The following is a 23,302-nucleotide window of genomic DNA, read 5'->3' as shown; positions in this document are numbered from 1 at the left end:
TTGCATCAGGATATACATCGCACATGAGTTGCATCTGGACGACCTTACGGAGAGCAAAAAGGTTGGGAAGAGGAAGTCAATCCATCTATCCATTGATCTTGTGCTCTTGAAGATGTACCACTAATATAAAAATAAAAATAGGTGTATTGGTTAATCAGAAAGTTAGGTCGGCACTATGACAGACCATTTACCCAAACCTCGTGTTCCTCATAGCTACTATCCCAGGATTAGAAAGATTGGATGGGTCACTAAGGGAAAGAGAAAAGAACTGTGTGCGGAAAGTGAAGTCCATTATGTTTTCCCCTCATTTCTTCTTCTGTTGTACTCTTTCAATATACTACAGGTTCTAGTGGGGAACTTGATTTCCATTAAAAGACCTCGCCAACTTGTAGACAGTATTTCACCGTCACTGTCTTACTAATCTGAGCTTTGCCAAGGTCACACATAAGACCACTTGTAAATCTGAGTTTGATTGCAGATTTGAAGATTCATGTGTTTTGCTTTTGGCAATTCATTCGCCAGCTTTAAGAGAAAACAGAAATGCTTCCAAGTGCCATTCCTTGGAGAAAGTTGCTAATATGACGTCATCTGATGGTTCGCAATCAGAACAGGATAATTGTGCGTGATCTATGGGTACCATGCATGAAGTGTCCTGCACTGTCAAGTCAACCAAGTGACATTAACTGAAGTTTCCAATCCACAAATAATTTGGCAGCATTCTCAAGCTCTACGGGTGACGATTAAAGGTGAAGAGTGTTGAGATTATTGGCTCAGGAGAAGGTGGTATCAGATTTCTTTTGTTAGGACCATTAGGCCAGTCTCAGTGGGGAGTGTTATCATACAGTTACCTTGACATGTATAGTTTACTCGTGTTTAGCAAAAATAAGAATTTATTTGAATTTTAAACTGAAAAATCATATTTGAAATTTATCAGAATGAAATAATATAAGGAGGGCAGGATAATCCATCTCATATCACTTCCTGTCCTTTAAATTCCATCATTTTCTCGAACGGTTTAGTATTTTTCTTAATGGACCATTCATTGAATTGGCGTCTAGTTTTATATCCGTTATACATCATCAAAATCTATGTAAACTTCTGTGCCAAGATGAAGCTGAAGAATGAAAATTATTAGATCGCTATATCAGATTTACTGAACTAACATCATGATAAATTATATACTGCCGCTCCTTTTTCGATACAGAAACTAAGTGAAGCAAGAACAGAGGAGGAAGCGTGGCCCCTCAAGGAGCATTGCACCCGCAGACCGGCCTCTTCGTTCCCATCAGAGATGATGCTGGCCTGCTCCGTTGCCTCCCAGATCCAGCTCGCTACACTGACTAATATGAATTTGCAGCTAATGTATTGGATAAGCATAAACAGTCGTACATTATGCGATACGATTAGAATTATGGTCTGAATTTAGGCATGCAGGATGATTGTGAGACTGATTATTTAGTAACATGTTTGGGTGACAAACGCTTACACATTGACATTGCTTGCTTGCTTCCAAATAATAAGTGCATGTCACGCATGTATGACAAAAAAGTGCATGAAACACACGTGTACATGGACCCCAACAAGATCACACTGGTGACTAAAATAACTTGGTGTCAAAGCGATTCATCACAGCACTCTCTCTAGAAGAATAATACCTTCCTTGATTAGATGCAGGTTCGATGGCTAATGACCGGCAGAGTCATGATTATGTGTGGGGCCATGCCTTGTCATACTGATAGCTACACGATGGCACCGTCGGATGCTTCTTCCGGCCTAATTGGCCGTAGCCTGTTAAACAAAACATTCTTGCATTTTAGTGTTAGCTGGGAGCTACCAGCATCGGGGTCTTTACTGGTGGACTTGGAGTTGACATAAACTAGTATGGGAAAAGCTAATAAACATGTCTAATGCCCAAGAGTTTGTTTAGTGTTAGCATAACCCACACATGTGTCATAGAAAACAATTCGTAGCTATGGTAGTAGCTAGTGGCAGACTGGGACCGGCGTTGTTTCATGACGTCACCATTCTCTTTTCCTTCCCCTATTTAGATTAGATTTGAAGATGTATATGGTCCCGTCTAGCACTCTTCCAGAGCTAACGGGATTTGGAGTTTGTAGCATAAAAAAAAACTGGTTTTGACATGTGTAATGTGTTCAATCCAAATTAATGAAAAAAAATTCTCAATTAATTTGTTTATTAGTCCACAGCTAACGCCGAAAAATTCTTGGAGCTGGAGTGTAGCAAACAAGAAAAAATTCCGTCCACTTTTTTATATATATGATGAAAAATAAGATTTTAATTTTGAAGGAGGTTTTAGGGTGTCTTATTTACTGCAGTGCCACCGGGGAACCATAACCAATAATCAGTTCAGATCAGGCTTCATGGACGATGGGTTTATCTTATTTAAATTTACCCGTGTAAAAGCTACTAATAGCTAGTGGAGAGTGTTGAAATGTTGCACTAGACAAAACTAGTACGCCAGGAGTTTCTTTATTTTTTTTATAATTTCTCCGTGTATCTACTCCCTCTGTTTCATTACAGGTGGTTTGACTTTTTTGATCCCAAATTTGACCACTCGTCTTATTCAAAATTTAGGCAAAATATTTTATTATTGTGGGTTGCTTTATCCATACAAGATCTTCAATAATGACTTAAATTTGGCAATATTTGCACAAATTTTTTGAATAAGACGAGTGATCAAACTTACGATAAAAAAGTCAAATGAACTACAATTTGGAACAGAATTAGTATATATCTACACTTGGTACGCCGTGTATTATACATGATGGCACGTGCAAGATATGCCAACATACCCAATTAGCATTTCTCTATATAACGCTTTTGTGAAATATTATTTTATTTTAGTGGGAATCATATTATGATCTCGTTTCACATATCTAGTGGCATTTTGTAACTGTTGGTAAACCATGTTTTACCCATTCTTTTGGAAAAAGGAAAACTTTTCTTTTTGCTGCTGCACATGTCACTGGAATATTATAGCTTGGAAATACTATAGCATGACATGAGATTCGGATAACAACGGATAACATCTAGCAAATAACCAAATTAATCAATAACAAAGATACAATGTTTTGGGAAACAAGGAATATATTCTTCAGTGCATTTCTTCACACTTATCATTTTAACAGTAAAAACTCATATCATTGCCCTCTCTTTAGATATTATGTTACTTTCATCATTTTATTACTTATTATGAATGCCATTTTAATAGTGAAAACTACTCATACCAGCTTCATTTTAGAATCAAATACATAGAATACTTCTAAAAGAAGTATAAATATATACGGAATTGCCCATAGATAGTAGCATTTTGCAACTACAGGTAAAGTTTATGTGTTCTTTGGAAAGAAATCTTTTTGCTCCACATCATGTCACAAAAAAAATATTAGTTTCACAAAATTCTTGCATTATCTAAGGTTTTGATAAAGCTAGAGAACATTTAGCAAATGATCAAATTGAGCAATGACAAAAAGGTAAATAATATTTTGCACAAGGAGAATAGATTCTCTCTACTACATTTCTCTGCGTTTTTTATTTTTAGCAGTAAATACTTCGATGGTTGCCTTTTACTTAGATATCTACTGTTTGCATAATTTTTTTCTATGAATGTTATTGCGTCCAGTGATATATGAAGCATGTTTTACAAGGCATAAGATCGGAAATGATTCTAACAACTTTCCTACCTGCCAACTAGAGTCTATCGATATCAGGGTACCCGTGAGATACATGCTGACTTGTGCCATTTGCCGACCGTCTGGTCTTGCTGAGCTTGGCTGTCCCCTTAGATGATGGTACAGGCCCATCTGATCTTCACTATATCTGGGATTGATATCTATATAGTGAAATTTAGAACAAAAAAACTGCAAACTTAAGAATGTAGTAGTTTCTATAAACCGCCAAAAGTTTAATGTTTTTAGTCCCACACAATCTTTTTGTTTTTTATAACATACTCAACTACAAGCTACATGTGGTTAGTTGTTTTCCTGATGCAAATTTATTAATATCTTTGTTCCCAATTCATTGTATTCATTCGGATTGATAATTTAAATTTCTCTACACACAACTAAAAATAGGCTGATTAATGTTTAGCTATATACATCAATCTTACTCCTCACATCTGATTTGGTACCCTTTTGGTTTTATATCCATCCATGAGGTGGAAGGAAAAAGGAATTTGTTCTTTGATAATTGACCATACTTCCTCTGAAAGCTTGTTGAGGTGCGGGCTGGAGCTCTAGGTTTTTAACAAATGTCTGGGAATCTTGCTAGCTGTTGTTATCTTGATAAGATATAGGAGCTCCAACATAATTATAATCTATGTGGCAAAATTTGCTTTTGAGGTACCATGCATGTTAATTAATTTAAGCTCTTTTCTTCTTTGAGGGATATTTGCACAAATTTAATTTTAATGTGTCATTTATGCAACCCTTTTATTACATAAATGCGCCAATTTATATTGTAAGAAATTATTATGAAAATAAAATTTTAGTCATTTCCCTTCTAGAAAGCAATTTCAGTATATGTTTAGCTACCATTTTATATATGGAGTGCAAGTTTTAGGTATCTGGTGATAAGCATAAATTATTTTTAGCTATACATACATATATACTTAACTATATAAGTAAAGATTATATCACCTAATTGCTCAAAACATATTAGCAAGAAGCATAGAGTTTAACCATTCATTTACTTTGGAAATTTAACTGATTCTTGAGCATATTTTAGGATGCTATATTGTTTGAACAATGCTTGTAAGGTACTGTTTGATTACACTAAATAAAAATAAGTATTCTAAACCATATCATGGCTGATACAGCTCCCTATAATTTTGAAATGAACCTAACAAGAAATGATAATTAGATTTTCGATTTACAAAATTGTTATCGCTTGTGTTAATGGTGAAGCATTAACATCGCACTAGCTGTTGAATTAGTAGACCTTTCTCTGAGAATAAAGTGAAAAATGGAATTTAATCATAAGCGGACAAATAGAAATGTACTTATTACTTTCACTTTTACAGTTACCCATGGAGCCTTGGGTGAGTGCATACATGGGGTTCTCTTTTTTTTTAAAAAAAAGTTGGTGAAGAATCTTATTCTCCATTAGTTGTACTTCTTTTTTAGTTATGCTGTGAATTCCATCAGGAGTGATCCCATACATAATCCGCAATTTTTAAGATTATACATTATATAATCTAACAAAGCTATATATACCTACCAAATAAAAAAATCATAGAGTAAATTTATGTAGGATTTAGTTGTTAAATGTCACATCAATTCGATATTCAAGTAATTACTGTTTGACTCACTAACCTAACATGGCTTGTGGTCTGCATAGTAAGCTATTGTATGGGCGCAATATTTCAAATGTAACGTATCACAAAACTTGAATCGGTTGTGTATGGGCTCAAAAATAAGCTGAGCCATGGGGGCGAGCCAATTTTTGGCAGGCCTCAAAACAGAATTTGTGCCCACGGTCAACGACCAAAATTTGGCTCGGCTTCCAGCAGCAAGCATTAATGTATCCCTAATATAAGCTGCCCTACATCCATGTGGCTTTGGTGGTGCCACTGCCACCAGAGTAACGGACTTTCTTCACCGTTCATGTGAACCTCTGCACGTGAAATGCCCCATGGCCCGTCTACCACTTCCCTGGCGCTCCTTCTACACTTGTGGGTATATGTTAGCCCTCAAACTCCAAAGTTATAACCTCGATCGCTTGCTAGTTTAAAACTGTCTGATTGTTGGATATGCAGAAGATGTTAATCAATTGAAAAGGAGCAAAACTATATTTTTAAAGAGACTGAGAGTTAAAATTTTGACAAGTTTAGCAAAAAGCTTATCCAAAATGTCATGTTTCCATGATAGAAAGAGAATACATACTCCTTCTACACTTGTGGGCAATCTAAGTTTTATCGTACCAAACTGGTACATCGTGCAAGATCCCGATCCCTTCAATTGTGGAACGTGGTCCAATCCATAGGGATCTTGAGGTCGGGAGCAAAGGATTGTCGCTTAGATGGCTAAGCACAAAGGATGTAGACATGATGTTTGCTCCAACCATGGGGCTATAGAGAATTGAGACAACAGTTCCTTGGATGAAATAGGGAAGGGTGTACAAGGGGGTTTGTATTCGACTTGCTTCGCATGACATTTCGCCTTCGTGTACCCATTCGTTGTTCATGACAGCTGTTACCCCTTTGACTGCCTGATCCAGGGAGGCTTTATCCGGAGGGGTTATGAGTTCTTTAGAAACTGGTGGTCTCTTCTCACGAGGATACCTCGAGGTGTTTCTGAAATTTTGAAAAACATCATCCTCGATGTTGAAAGGAAACTCTGGAGGTTGAATTTCTTCTTCCTCCGTTGTTTTTGGTTCGGGGGGAAGGTCAGTGGTTGGCTCTATGGGAATTGGTCTTGGGGGTGTAGAATCAACCAACAGAACTTCCTCTTGGCTTGAGGATTCCGATGCCGGAAGGGTTTCTGTCAAGGATGTGTTCTCTAGGATACGATCTAAGAGAGCTTCTCCTTCGGCTGTGATTTTATGAGTGAATGACCCTTCGGCGAAAATGTCAAGCTGTAGGGCATATTCCTTGCTAAGCCCTACCAGAAGTGTTGAAGCAACACATGATCGGGGATAGACAAGTCTGGGCCAGCATGGGTTAGTTTGGAAAACCTGGCCCAGGCTGCACCTATGGACTCCTTCTCATCCTGACGAAAGTCGAGGATCTCTTTTCGTAGGGAAGCAATGCGAGACATAGGGAAGAACGCAAGACAAAATCTGTCTCTTAGCTCAACCCACTCTCCGTTTACATTCCCTACATTATGGGCGTACCATTGTTTTGCTCTCTCAGCAAGGGAGAAAGGAAACAACTTCCAACGAAGTGTTTCTTGTGCCATGCCTGCGATTGACAAGCATGAGCACAGCTGCTCGAACTCTCGTAGGTGGTCGTAGGGATTTTCATGGTTGTAACTAGAGAAGGATTGTTCCCGAACCATGGCTACGAAGCTAGGGCGGAGTTCAAAGCTGGAAGCTGTGATTGGCATCGAAGATTGTGGTGGCTCTACGAACTCGCCCTTAGGAGTAGAAAGGTTTTGGATAGACATGTGTTCCATGGTGATAGAAAAGGATGTAAAAGAAGAAAAGATAAAAGAAAGGTTACACGGGCAAACTAGGTTCGAAGATAACTACAGCAACCGTTCCCCGGCAACGGCGCTAGAAATGATTGTTGGTATTTCTTAACGTTCACAGATAGGATCCGCAAGCGAACGGAAGATATTGTTGTAGCACTTCACCCGGAGAGTATTCAGGGTATCGTAATTTCACAGGGAATGGAGGTGCACTGATCTTCTAGCTAGAATAACACAGGAGAACGAGAAGTAGGAGAGCTTCGGGAAGTGTGGTTTATCTAAGGATAAGAATCAAGGTAAGGTAGACTTAGGTTCTTCACTCATTTACTTCGGGCACCGGTCTGACCCTGGTATGTTAGGGCCCTCCGGCTTGTTGCTCTACGCCGTACTTGGACAGGGGGGAGTGCACTAACCACGAAGCAGCTTCGTAGCGGACCAACGGGGCTGTCACCACCCGCGGTCTACCCCGCAATACTGTGGAGTACGAGGCAAACAAAGGTAATCTAGGGCCTAGACACCATGTCTAATCCTTCGATTACTACTCTAGTGGTGTACAGGGTTTACCCTTCTTTATCAGGGGCCCTCTACTAGTGTATCCGTTACGAGAACGGATGATGAACCCATAAATGAAAGAATAACTTAAGAATACTACACCAAGAACTTAAAAGAAGATGAACTCCGGATACTTACTCAAATGCTCGTATCCGTCGATGTACAACACGAAGAGAGACCGACACGTCCAGCTCTTCTCTGATCCTCCACCTCTCACACTCCCTACTCTAATGATACAAGTGGAGCACTACTACTACTTTTCCTCCTTGTGTATGAGATGAGAAAGAATGGATCCTTGAGAGGGTGTGTGAAGGCCCTTTTTATAGCCCAAGTTCGGCCGACCCCGGGGTTCGGCCGATCCCCGGGTGCCGCCTCTCGCGCCGCCTTTTGTTCTGGATACTGCCAGGTGGGCCCTTATCTTGTGTACGCCGGTGCCGGGGCTTTGTACATCGGTTTTCTTTGTCAAATGGGCCCATCTTACAAGTGTAATGCAGGATGCGATCTTTTGTGTGTTTATGTTGCGTCTTGTGCTTGTTTTCTCCTTATTCCGCATATGGGTGCCTGCAAATCAAGAATCACCAAAACTTGTGGAATTGATTAGTTGTAAGCCCTATATCTAAGTTTGGTGATTATTTAACATGAAAAGCTGCAGGAGTTGACGGCTTTAATTCTAACTTAAGGACCGTCAACAATTGCATTCTGCGATACACCCTTGATAACAAAAGTACTGTAGAGCTCCAGGAACTTCTGGAGATGTGCGCTGGCATCCTCATTGGCCTTGCCACAGAAAGGGCTGGCCTGCACCATCGTAATGAGACCCGTCTTGATCTCAAAATTTTATCCTCCGGTGTTAACCTCGGGACCAGTAGGGACCTGGTTAGCAGACGGAGCAGAGTAATCACGGAGTGTCTTCTAGGCCATAGCTTGAGAAGCTGACAATGATGCAATGACTGGTTCAGCTGCCGAGAGTGATCTCCAAGCTGACAATGATGCAATGACTGGTTCGGCTGCCGAGAGTGATCTCCGAGGTGATACAAGACAAGCTCGCGTCCTCCTCAAAAGTGACTCAGATCAAAATGAAAGTTTTGCGGCAAGTCGAAACCGGTCATACACTACCCTGTTTTCATATCAACAAAGACAAGAAAACAAAGCCAAGTTAGCCTGTTTAGCAAGCGAATACCAATTTCGATTTTGTTCATAACTTTGTCTATATACATCAATCTGTGCCTTCCCCGGCAACGGCGCTAAAAATGCTTGTTGGCGCCTACCAACGTCACCACCGGGAAACGACAATGATGCCCGCAGATGCCAATTGGGGTGGCAGGTATTTCATGAACCACGAATAAATCCGCAAGCGCACGGAATACCACTGTAGCATTTTACCCAGGAGTATACCGGGGTGTCATTTATATTTCCGCAGGGATGGCGGTGAATGAAGAGATATAGACTAATTGATGAACTTTATCTAGATTGGATATTCTCATGCATAAACAAGTGTAAGATAATAACATGGTAGGAGGTAGTGTGACACACACACAAACTACCCTCTTGGATAAATAAATAAAACAAAGATAAAAGATGCTTTAGGCCGGGAGCAAGGCAGAAGTTAGAGCTCGAGTCAACTGTGCTAGGCTAGCTATATCTATACTTTCTCATTGGTTAGCTCGTCAGAGATTAAACTACATAACAGGGAGATCGCTATCGAAGTAACGGGAGGAGCCCGTACACCCCGGCGACTTTATGTACCTCCTACCCCCCATACCGAACGTGGAGGATTACTCGGGCTCGGACAGGGCTGTCACCACCTACCAGCTACCTCTACAAACCGTGGGTATAGTTGACATCCAGCAACTCTTAGCTAATCTGGACACCATGTCTACACTAGTAAGGGATACTCTAGTGTCCCGCGCGGAGCCCCACCCTCCGAATGGACAGACATCACACTAGAGAAAACATATGAATACTGGAGTAGTTGATAGACTTCTAAACAAAAGACTAACCATCTCCAGCATAGGCCGATCATGCAATGCAAGCATTGAATAATAACGCAACCATATCAAGAAGCATATATCCGATAATTCAAAACATACTTTAAGCAGATATCGGTAACCATAGTCTAATTCTTTTACAAACGACCGAATATTACAAGAGAGAGCTAGAGATGAACCCATACCAGAACTCTCGAGCAACTCTGGCGACTCGATAACTCCTAGACTTCTCCTAAACTTCACTAAGCCTAAAGACTATGCAAGATGAGCAAGAGAGGAGAGGAGTGTTCTCATTCTCTACCCCCCTTGTATTTATAGCAGGGAGCCACGGGTGAGAACCTTCACAACTGACCTAAGGGACCAATGGGGAGGCGCCACGTGGCCAGGTTGAGGTGGTGGGGCCCACGGGCCAGGTCGGCTGACCAGGTAGGTCGGTCGGCCTGCCCGGGCCACCAACCGCCCCCAACTTCTTCTGGCAGGCTGTCCAGGGCCTCATTGTCTGGTCCACATTGGGGTTGGCCTGTCTTGACTTCATTTGAGTTGGTTCTTGGGCTACACTTGGTCCATTTGAGCCCGAATCGTCGCTCTGATATTTTCTGTGGTTTTATGTCGGGTCAAAGTGTGCTTACAACCTGCATATTGGCTCCAAAATACAACTTGCATTTTCTAAAAGGTAAAGTGTGGTTTAGGGACTTTACTGAATAAGGATGCGTGTAAGAAATGCAAACTCTCATGATTTTTTGATCAAGTTGACTCCTAGAAATGATCGTTAGTGAGCGTCAACAAGATCCCCCAAGCCGTCCTTTGCTCGTCCCGAGCAAAGTAGGACAAATCAGGTTGTTGATCAGAAAATCACATTGACTCGTACCTTACCTGTCATGTCATAGTCTGAAGCAAAGAGATTCATCTATAAGCTTAAATAAGTTGGCTACCATACCTTTTTGTTGACGGTCACTAACAACCAATTTTGACCGTCAACTCCTGCACAAAAAGAATCAAAATGTGGAATAAATACTAGGAGACATTTATTTACTAACGAATTCCACAAATGATGTTCTAGAATGTGTGCATGTGATTTCTTGCTGATTTTGTAGTATAATGGTGTGATTTGATCCAAGACATGACATTCTGGCGAATCAGGACGCGACACGTGTCAGAATATGGAGTAGAGGGCCCACCAGAGCAAGAAACCAACAAGATTAAAGCTAATACCCGTGCCAATGACAAGTGGGCCCAGGAATGAACCCATGGACCAAAAGGAAAGGTCAGTGGGCCCACTGGGCCCCACTGACTTAAGATGGACAAAAAGCCTGGTCGGCCGAACTGCCCATGGGCCCCACCGACATAAGCTGGAGACGTGGAGAAAGCTCATTGGATGGCTAAGTCGGTTTGGAGAGGATCAGCTGCAGAATGGACTCCCCTTGGCCGTGGCTCCCTCCTATAAATATAGAGGGAGGGGGGTGAAGAAATGGAACACACACACACACAACACACCCTCTCAACTCACCTTTCTCCCTTGGAGCTTGAGGTCTTCATCTTAGATGCTTAGGTAGACTAGGAGGTGTAGAAGAAGAGGAGGAGTCGGGGGAAGTGCCGAGTCTGTCGGCACTCTTCTCTGCTTGTACCTCGACGGATGCTTATTCGGTTGTAAGTATTCTAGACTTTCTTTGTTTGTTTATTTAGAATTAGAGTTTAGATCGCAAGTTATCATCTCTGCCTTATATTAGTTGATATGTATGCTAGCGAGTAGCATTTGATCTTAGCTTAAGACCCCAGATAGAAAAGGGTAGTCTTGGCCAGGGCTAAGGTTAGTAGGAAAAGGCATAGACGTGGTGTCTAGGCTGGACTATACCACTCAGTTGTCTGATAGTCCCACGGTTTGTAGAGATAGCCGGCAGGTGGCGACAGCCCTATTCGAGCCCTAGTAATCCTCCACGTTCGGATATTGGATAGAGCATATTATTGGAGCTATTGGCTTGTATAAGCCGGTCGATACCTTTAGCTCGAAGTATAACAACGACGTGATCTCTTCTTCTAGGCATAGATTCTAGATATAGAAAGTCCTCTCTTTTGTCTTCTCCACACCGGTGTGTGTGTCCTTGGATGAGCCTAAACCCGTAGATAGCATACTCACGTTCCTCAGTGGATACGATACCCTGGAATACTCTTGGGTGAAAACTACAGCGACATCCGTGCCTTGCGGATTTTATTCGGGACGTTGCAAAATACAACAAGCTTTCTGGCACCGTTGTTGGGGAACGGTAGCTATATTATCTTGGGACTTAGTCATCCTCTTGTCTTCTTTTTTGTTTTTCCTTGATTCTACCTCAACCCCCGCTACCCATGGAGCAGCTATCCCTTTTACATCTCTCTTCACCCAAGAACGAGTTCTATGAGCTAGCACCCTCTGCTGACCCAATTCTTTCTACTAGATATGAACTCGACTCAGGCTACATAGCCTTTGTTCAGGAAAATTACTTTTCAAGAAGGGATTGTGAAAATCTCTACCATCATCTGTGCGAGTTCGAGCAAATGTGTTCATGCAAGAAAATTTCCAGCAGGACACATGAAACTCTTAAATGGAAGTTGTTTTCTTTTTCCCTTTCGGGAGAAGCGAAGCAATGGTACATTCGTGTCGTAGGCTGTGTGAATGGAAGTTGGATTGAACTTCGGGACATATTTTGTTCTGCATTCTTCCCGCTTTCACGAATATGTGCCTTACGAACAGAAATTTTAACTTTCCGTCAGAATGATAAGGAATCAATCGGTGTAGCTTGGGCTAGATTTACCGTATTAGTAAATCAGGCCCAGACTTGTCATTACCCGAGCATTTATTGCTCCAGCATTTTTATGCTGGTCTTGACAAGGAGTCTGCACACCATCTCGATCTTACCTCTGGAGGATCTTTCGCTCATGTTACCCCAACCGAGAGTAGGGAAGTCCTCGACAAAATCTTGGATAGAACCTCTTTCATTTGTATCCACGAGCCAGTCCCCACAGAGCCCAAGATGCGTCAAGTGGAGTCTTCAGAAATCGAATCAGAACCCTTCGAAAGCCAATCAGTAGATTCGATCTATGAGACAGCCCCTGAACATAAATCCGAAACATCAGAGGAGGAAGACCCTCTACCTTCAGAGTTTCTCCGAAGTATCAAGCCGGATGTCTTTGAAGATTTCGGCAACACCTCAAGATACTTCTGCCAGAAGCGACCACCGAGTCCTGTCACTCCTACGAATCCCCTAGAGGAGGATTTTCTTCGGGAAATGATTCAAGAGTTGACAACATTGATCAGCAATGAATGGCTGTAGGAAGGAGAATCATCTTTATCTCGAATCTATCTAAACTCTCCCTCCTCATCATTCCATTGCCGTCTCCAAGATCAAACTGTGGATGCTCTCTATAGTCCCGCTGTTGGAGATAATCTCATGTCTGATGAGTTTGTCTTAGCCTTTCTGGGCAATTACAAGCTCACTCCGATAGACAGACAGCCCAAGAGACCTTCAGATTCTCTTATGAGCAGCTACGGGATAATCACCGATGTGCCATTTTGGCACAATGATGTTAAAATCCGTCTGAACTTCCATATCTTCGAAGATCTCAACTTTGATTTCTTGATAGGACGTCCCCTTAAAGCTCTCTTTAAGGATGTTCCTAAAGACGGATGTTTAAACATCAAGTTAGGGAAGGACACTTTCCACATCCCCGTGGATCGAGCATTGACATGCTTAGTGGAAGATCTCCCTATTCCAGAGCCAATCGAGGAAATAATGGCCACTTCCACCTTCAAGTCTTTTGACTCAGACCTTGAGGAGGATATCGAGGAAATGCCGGAAGAAGTCAGCGATGCAGAAGAAGACTCTGGTGAAACTTTTGAACTGCCCACGACTAAAAAGCCATCACGACCTCCGATTGAGCTAAAGCCTTTACCTTCCAGGCTTAGATATGCCTTTCTGAATAGCGATGTAGAGTCTCCCGTGATCATTAGCGACAAACTCTCAGAAGAGGAGACGAACAAGCTCATCACTGTTTTAGAGAAGCATCGATCACTCCTAGACTATACCCTACAAGACCTCAAGGGCATCAGTCCTGCCCTTTGCACCCACTGAATCCCATTGGATCCCGCAATAGCACTTTCTATTGAACCCCAAAGAAGGTTGAACAATGCTATGAGGGAGGTGGTGAAGAAAGAGGTTCTCAAACTCGTAGATGCTGAAATTATCTATCATGTTCCGCATAGTGAGTGAGTAAGCCCAGTCCAAGTCGTGCCCAAGAAAGGAGGCATGACAGTGGTGGAAAATAGCAAGAACGAGCTAATTCCCCAACGAACCGTCACGGGATGGAGGATGTGTATAGATTACAGAAAACTCAACAAGGCCACAAAGAAGGATCACTTCCCACTACCTTTCATCGATGAGATGATAGAGCGGTTGGCGAAGCATTCCTACTTCTGTTTCCTTGATGGTTATTCTGGTTACCATCAAATACCCATCCATCCCGAAGATCAGAGCAAGACTACGTTCACATGCCCCTATGGAACATATGCCTACCGATGAATGTCGTTTGGGTTATGTAACGCACCCGCGTCATTCCAAAGGTGCATGATGTCCATTTTCTCTGACATGATCGAAGAAATTATGGAAGTTTTCATGGACGACTTCTCAGTCTATGGAACAACCTTTGATCATTGTCTAGAAAATTTGGACAGAGTCTTGCAGAGATGCCAAGAGAAGGACCTGATCCTCAACTGGGAGAAATGTCAGTTCATGGTCCGTGAAGGCATCTTTCTAGGACACTTAGTGTCCAAAAGAGGGATTGAGGTGGATAAGGCAAAGATGGAAGTCATTGAACAACTTTCGCCTCCCATCAATGTGGAAGGAATTAGAAGCTTCCTTGGCCATGCCGGATTCTATCGAAGGTTCATCGTGAACTTCTCCCAGATCGCTAGACCCCTCACAAGTCTCCTAGCCAAGGATGTTCCTTTCCAATTTACAGATGAGTGCCATAAAGCCTTTGACACTCTCAAAGAGGCACTCATCTCAGCTCCAATCATTCAACCCCCAGATTGAAAGCTCCCATTTGAGATCATGTATGATGCTAGTGATTACGCGGTGGGGGCCGTGCTTGGTCAAACCAAGGATAAGAAGCATCACACGATCGCGTATGCAAGTAAGACACTCGCTGGAGCTCAGCTCAATTATGCCATGACAGAAAAAGAGCTCCTAGCAGTTGTCTTTGCTATCGACAAGTTTAGATCCTATCTAGTGGGTACCAAGGTCATCGTCTATACAGGTCATGCCACACTCAAGTACCTCTTCACTAAGAAGGATGCTAAACCGAGGTTGATCAGATGGATTCTTCTACTCCAAGAGTTTGATTTGGAAATTAAAGATAAGAAAGGAGTAGAGAATTCAGTGGCAGATCATTTATCGCGCATGACCAACACTAATACCCAAGACCCGCCGATAAATGACTTCCTACAGGATGATATGCTTCTCAAAGTAACAGCTTCGCACCCCTGGTATGCGAATATCGTGAACTTCATGGTTTCAGGGTATATACCCCTAGGGGAGAGCAAAAAGAAGCTAGTGCAAGAGAGCAGACGCCACCTATGGGATGCACCATATCTGTACCAAGTCTGTGCAGATGGGTTACTCAGATGTTGTGTACCTATGGCAGAAGGACAAAAGATCATAGAGAAATGCCATGCAGCACCATATGGAGGTCACTATGGTGTATTTCGTACTCAAGCGAAAATCTGGCAGAGCGGTTTCTATTGGCCATCTATGTATGAGGATACAAAGAACTTCATACGAAGATGTCCAAACTACCAGAGGCTTGGAGGGATCACAGCTCGCAATTCAATGCCCCTGAACTACAATCTTCAAGTCAAACTTTTTGATGTTTGGGGTATTGATTACATGGGACCTTTTGTAAAATCCCAAGGATGCGAGTATATCTTGGTCACCGTAGACTACATTTCCAAATGGGTCGAAGCCATGCCATGCAGAGCCGCAGATGCAAAGCATGCACGTAAGATGTTCCATGAGATTATCTTTCCAAGGTTTGGCACACCACGGATGGTAATCAGTGACGGAGGGTCACACTTCATTGACTCGGCCTTCCGGAACTTTCTCAAGGAACTAGGGACAAGGCACAACATTGTGACTCCGTACCACCCTCAGACCAGCGGTCAAACAGATACATCTAACAAACAAATCAAGAACATTCTGCAGAAGACCGTGAATGAGATGGGGAGGGGATGGAAGCTGAAATTACCGGATGCACTTTGGGCATACCGTACTACATACAAGACACCCATGGGACCCTATCAGCTTGTCTACGGAAAAACTTGCCACTTACCCGTAGAGCTAGAGCACAGAGCGCACTGGGCTATCTGGAAGTGAAACATGGATCTTAAAATAGCCAGAGAGTACCGGGAGCATCAAATCTCAGAACTGGAGGAATGGAGAGATAAAGCTTATCATAGTGCCTCTATCTACAAAGAAAGAACCAAGAGATGGCATGATAAGCGATTGAAGCCCAAGAACTTCAATCCCGGAGACAAGGTATTGCTCTTTAATTCCAGGGTCAAGTTATTTGGTCACGGGAAACTGTGAAGAAAATGTCAAGGACCGTATCACGTCATCGACACATCACCGCATGGAGCCATCACGATACAAGATGACGATGGTAATGCCTACAAGGTAAACGGTCAATGAATCAAGCTCTTCCTAGACCATAATAAAGCTCTTGATGAAGAGATAGACGTGATTGACTTAGTCGATCCCGTGCTTATATTTAAAAAGAGCCATATAGGCCAAAAGGGTAGGTGGGCACATTCTACCTCATAAACACCTGACCCCACTTCTGACCCGTGCAAGCTGGGGCCCACTGGGGCCCAGCCTGGGTCAGCCGATCCACCAGGTCGGCCGAACCTGGGCCAGCTCTAGTGAGGCCCAGCTTCAGTGCACGGCCTCCTTGACCCACCTTGAGTCCAACTCCGTGAGGGACGATGGTGTTTCATGACGAGAAAAGGAGTCTCGTACTCTTCTTCTTCTCCTCAGAAAACCTAAACCCTCCACTTTGTTTCCATCTATTCCCCAAAATCTCCATTACTGCTCACCAGCATCCCATCAACATCAACCCATGGCCGACAAGGAGATAGTCCCATACGTTGCGCCAGAATCCTGCGAGGGCAATCCAATTAGCCCTATGGAGCAATACTGTAACACCCGGTTTATAAAAGGACATAAACCGAGCAATCATATACGTGCCAGGATCAAGTCACATGTATATACAATAGAATGAATAGTATATCACAGCACATATCACATAAAAAGATATAATAAAATGAGTACGAATGTTATTTATTACATAAATGACAAAAATGTCTGATACAGCAGAAGCGTAAAACATATACGTAAACTCTCGTCGAAGCTGGGCACCACAGGGACGTCGACAGGGAGACAAACGCCTAGAAGTCCTCGTACTCCTAGTAGCTCCGGGTGAACTCCTCCGCGTTGCCGGGAACTGAGTAGCAGTAGGTGTCCCCAAAGAGAACAAGAGGAAAAGAGTAGAGTAGGCAAGAGTGAGTACACAACTTGTACTCAACAAGTATAACACAAACTATGAGGCTCTAAGGTTGGCTGACTTAACTGCATTAGATTTTAATCTTGGCAAAATTTTATTAAAGCTATTTACTACAAGTTGATGAGTTACCATACCCCAGTTTCATAGTAATTAATCAGAATTAATTATGATACTACTTAGAACCATACCAAACCAAACCACCCGGGGACCCCCCCCCCCTAATCAAAGGAGAATAACCCCACTAATCAAAAGGAGGATCTAGGCCGCTCATGACCGTGAGCACGGCTAGTATACCAGTTTTACACTCTGCAGAGGTTGCACATCTTTACCCACTGTTGACGTTCACTAACGCCCCCGATTTGTATACCGCAAGCGCACGGTTCGTGGTAGCTTTTCCCTTAGAGTATTCCCCCAAGGTTTATCAATCCGTGGATCGACAATGAACTTACTAGGATTTTCCATCTAATCTAACGGATCTATCCTAACATGAAGCATTAATTGCATATAAAAGGTGAACCTTTGATAGATATGAGTGATGTACGAAGGTTGATCTCATCCATGAACATCGGTAAGGATAAAGCATGACCGAAGGCATGACTAAACCTATCGCACACATTCTAGTTGTAGTTCTAGCTAAACGAGTAAGCTCAACATGCATCTCATCCAAAGCCTCTTTAAATCAAAACCTCAAATCCGATCCCTCGATACCCAACCTACTCTGTGGAGACGGCCTGTCACGACGCCCCCCTTTTCAACGGGATACCCTGAAGCAAGTCGAACCCCCTTTGGGTAGATCCGGTATGAACTCCTAGCCACCATAGCTACAAGAACACCCCATGCAATCTATCTCGAGAATAGATCTAGGAATAAGCGGACCCAAAGCAAGAACGAAATCGAAAGAGGAGAGACATGATCGCTAAATAGATCGGATGACATGAAGACATTACTCACATAATAGATTCGTTTGGATCGCCACCACCGCGTATACACCATTGACGACTCCAACTAGCTCATTAACTCCACCATGACACAACCACGCAGGAAGGCCATGGCGGCTAGGGATGGCCTAAGCCATCTCCTAGACAACTTCGAAGACTTGCGGCGGCCGTCGTCTCCCTCCGGTCTTGGCCCTAGGTTTTCGTCGAGTTCTGGTTGGATGGATGCCCCGAGTTGAATAAGGTGCGAGCTATTTATAAGCCGAGGAAGCCACCGGTCGAAGGGGAAGGCAAACCGCCTCAGAAAAGGGATGGGCCGGCTGGCCCCATGGGCCTAGGCTGGCCGGCCTACCCCTTTTCGGGCTCGCCTCGGTCTCATTTTTGGCGTGTAGACTCCTCGCATCTTCTAGAGTTTTTGTCCTTCACGATTGCACCCCTTTGGACGTTGTTATCTTGGAGATATCTTCGAGGAAAGGATAGGATAGGAAATCCTTCCTTAAATCTTCATTTGCTTTGCTTAATCCCGAAGTATCTTGATCTCATCTTCGTGGGTTCGGTCCTTTGGGCTCTCTTGGAGGATGGATGTGCGTGAATGGGCTTCGAATCAACATGGGCTTTGGTCCTCCCTTTTGGGCTTTGGCCCTCGTCTTTCTCTGTGTTAGCGCTTGATCATGGGCCTCGTCATTTCATGCTCCAAAATAGGCCAAAAACCTGCAAAAACGAAGTTCCTCCAAAATATATGTGCATATGTGAAAATGACCAATAATTAGGCCGGGGTTAGGACGGTTAGTGATTTTGATATTGAATTCATGCCATTATCAAGGATAAACAAGGGATAAAACGGGTACTTAAGGAGCGCCAACATTCCCCCCATGCTTAAACCTTGCTCGTCCTCGAGTAAGTCCAGGAGCTTTGCTTATAAAGAAATCAGCGTTGCCCCTCAATGTCCTCTCTGCACTTAGTCATACATAACAAGACATATTGCTCTCTCAAGTATTTAGCATTTAAGTTCATGTTGTGACCGGCTACTTTTTCATTATGGAAGATAGACTAGCAATTAAAGAACAAGCCACAATAATAAATAAATGCAATGCTCTCAAACTTAAGCAAACTTCAAACCTTCACCTTGTTTCATCGTGAAGAGTTTTCAAAAGAATGCATATCAAACATAAGTGAGGTTCTCTTGCAAAAGATCATGGAAATACTCATCTCATCAAGTCGCTCAAGCCTACATTAGATTGTTTTCAACCTATTCTAGTCATATATAAAAGTGGAAGTCTTATGTGGAGCTTGGTAGGTAAAAACAATCCTAGCAAAACATTATACTTGAAATATTATCAAACTAAGAGAGAGAGATCTAATGGGATTACCGAGACTAGTCAAAAAGGCCATTGGAAAATAATGTTGGAGAGGGGGAAAGATGAAACACACACATTTAGATAGGTGGACATGTGCAAGTGGCAAATGGATGATCCCGAGACACAAATGAAGTTCTCGTTATCGGATTGCACATGGTTGGAAGATTTGAGTATGGAATAGTTCTTCAAAGTAACTTGGAAAATTAATGAAACCAAAAAGAACTAAGGAGCATTTTATTCTTCTCTTTTTTTCCTTTTCTCCCCTTTTTTCATTCATTTTTTTCTTTCTTTTTGCTCCTTAGAACTTTTGATAACATAGAATACTTACCCAGCCATCCCCCCATGCTTGAACGAATGCTCGTCCTCGAGTATGAATAGTGGGAGAAGCAACTAGCTAGGGTAAGTATCTCAAATTTACCTTCTTCTTCGTAAAACCGCTTGAAGGTGTGTTCCAGGATCAAAACATTTCCCTCCCGCATACTGTCACTACACGAGGATAATCGGTAACGAACAACAAGAACACGATAGTTGATGTACTCTAGGTAAACCATGCAAGAGCAAAGCAAACCCAAAGCCAAGTCGCGATTCTATTAGGCATCAAAGTATCTCCGGGGAGCCTTGTCTCCCAAAACTTTTCTTTATATGGTGCCCTTGATTCTTTTGATTCCGTCGAAATGATAATCCATACTCAAATTGGGTTGTGGTCAAGGAGGTAATCACAAAAAGATATTTTTGGTTTAGGGTGGATATCCAGCGAGGTTTGTAAAATTCCCGAAGTAGAAACTCACAATGCATGGATAAATAGGCTAGCAAAAAGGAGGTTACAAAAAAAACGGAATGACCAGCATCTTAGTCTCATACCAAAGAAATCTATCTTAATCCAACTCATCAAAATATAAGTTTGCAATCTAAAGGTTTCATCATGAAAGAATATGTATGTATAGGCTTTGGTAGGTAGAACTTTACAAGAGATTCACAAATATAGATAGCATAGGAATTAAGTTTTCAAATTAAACAATCACAAGGTGTAAGGTCATCAGTAGACTTAAATCAAAGAGCAACATAGAATATGTGGGTTTAGAATTTAGTCATTTAACCTCCACAAATAAAAGAGCCGGTATTTAATCATTTTAATTCTATTTAATTGAGAGCAAATGGTCAAGTCATATACAACATAGCGTAGGTAAAACAAAGCAGCAACTTTCATCACTTTTCCATAAGCAAGAGCATATAAGAATATCATCGTGGTGAGCTCAAGGTGATGGTGGTTATCACTCAATTGAAAACAAAAACAAAACTAGGTTGTCCTCCTAGAAGCCATGTGATAGGTTGAGAGATATATACAAAGGTTGCATCTATGGTTGAAGGCATATATGTACAAGCATTTAGAAAAAGAGAGAGTTGAGGAAGAATTACCGTCCTTCTCGATGCTTGTAATGAAGTGTAGCGCGGCCTCCCCCATACTTAAGTATTGTGCTAAGCATGGAAGAAGAATCATAAGCATCTTGTGGCAACCGTGATTATCTTACTCCATGTGATCTTTCTTCCTTGTCCACGAAATTCTCCCCCATGCTTAGCATGATGCTAGGCGTGGAAGGAGAAGATGGACCATCTTGAAATTCTTGAAGTCCTTTCCTCATGTATATGAATATCATCTTCAATGTGTCTTCACCTTTGTTGCCTCAATTTCCTTCAACTTCTTCTTGTACTAAGTCATGGTCCCAATCATTGCTTCACGTCGTCGTCGCCACCTTCAATTCCTTATTGTCTCATTGCTGCCGCATCTTCACGAATTTTTCTTTCAATTTCCAGAACAGAACCTGTACTAAAACATTGCTCCATTGCGAAGTGCACGAATTTTCCTTTCCAACGAGTCCTCATTCGCCCAAAATTGATTCCGAACAAGAGAGTTATGTCCATTTCATCCCAGCGCTGCAATCTGTCCCGACGAATTTCAGAATGCGCAACGTCCAAAGTTTTTGCCATATCTCCTTGTACGGGTCTTCAAATTCATTGATCTTGGATGCGTTGGAACGGGAATTTCATGGAGCTTCTGAATATCAACTTTTTCTTCCTTGTACGCCTCTGTCCATGTGCAAAATTTGATGAAAACAGCGGGGCTTGCTCACAAACTTTGGAGATATTGACGAATTTGATTTCTTCTTTGATCACGAATTCACGGGAACACTTTGTCATGCCTGCAAAAAAAATTCAAGTGCACAATCTACCCCCAAGGTGACGGTCGGGAGTAGAAACAAATGCCAACAAACCTACCATTCCTAAGATCTCAATTTGTGGCATAGCTAGCTTAGCGAAACTAGTGAGTGTACGTGTGTGCTAGTGTAAATGCAAATGAGAGGAAGATATATAAACAAAGACAATGTTTACACCTAGTTCTAAACACCATGTTTACAACTAGGTTGCCGAACTTCTCCATAGCCACAAAGACTTATTTAACCAAGGTCAAAACACCATGTCTATCCCAAGATCAATAGGCCTTCATAGCACAAGAAAAAAATAAAGCGCATTGCAAAGCTTATAAACCAACCAAATGCAACCTCATAGCTTGGTAACTAAATGATGATGGTCTTCAATCATGTCTAAACACCATGTTTACACAAGATTGCAAAAAGGAAAATGCTATCATGATAAGCATTACAAGGATAGGAAAGTATACATCAATAAGATTGAGACCAAGCTAGCAAAATGAGGGCACGAAGAATGGAATGGATGCAAAGTGCAAATGCAGAGTTAGCAAAAACAAGTGTTAGCAAGATTGAAAGGACCTTTCGATGTTGTTCCGCAACTAGCTTATTCAAAACAATTGCTAAGAGTGACAAAAAGCCTTCGCGACACTTCATAAGAAGTGAGGCTTTTGTCAATGAAAAGGTTATTCATCGAAAAAGGACCAACCAACCGAGCTAACAAGGTTTTAGAAGTGGGTTTATGGGTTTCCTATATTTTTGGCTTAAAACAAAAATTTTGAACAGAGAATGTTGGGTATAGAAATTCTATCTAAGGTGGTTTCAAAAAAAAAACTAGAGAGAAACAAGAGTTAGATTTTTTTTGAATGAAAAACATACCCTATGGTTTTGGGATTGCTCTATGAGTGGTTTTCCTAAGGGTTTTAGGACCTCAAAAACGAGGCTAGTCAATGTTTTTTAGAAAAGGTTTTTTTTAAATGCAACATGCAATGCAATGCAAGGGTGAGACGAACAACATGGTATGCAATGCAACACGGGGTGAGTGAATAAAATGATATGACATGATGAGGTGGTCTAAAACAAAAAAAAAAGTTAGCCTAAGTTAATTAGCCACAAGTTTAGAATCAAAGGGTGGTGCAATGCTTCATAAATCTCTCTAAAAAGACACAAAGAAAAAGACTCTAAACACTAATAGGCACACAAAAAGGTCTACAAGTTTCCCAAGATCAAATAACAAAGTGCTCCCTCAATAACATTTAGAATGAACAACACGAAGTTGTGGTTTTTATTAGAGCAATGGTACAATGTTACTTGATATTCCGATTAAAGAGTGCAATGTAGACGGTCATATTAATATATAAAATAAAAGATCGTTAGTGAGCATCAACAACACATTTGTCCCAAGTATCCACAGCAGCCTTGTTAGGATAAAACCATTGCTTCGCTCTCTCCAAGGGAGAGAACGGAAACAGACGGTGCCAGAGTGCATCTTGCGATACACCCTTGATAACAAAACTACTGCAGAGC

This window comes from Panicum virgatum, chromosome 1K (genome assembly GCF_016808335.1).
Source record: "Panicum virgatum strain AP13 chromosome 1K, P.virgatum_v5, whole genome shotgun sequence".
Taxonomy (NCBI): domain Eukaryota; kingdom Viridiplantae; phylum Streptophyta; class Magnoliopsida; order Poales; family Poaceae; genus Panicum; species Panicum virgatum.
This window is presented reverse-complemented; position numbering follows the sequence as displayed.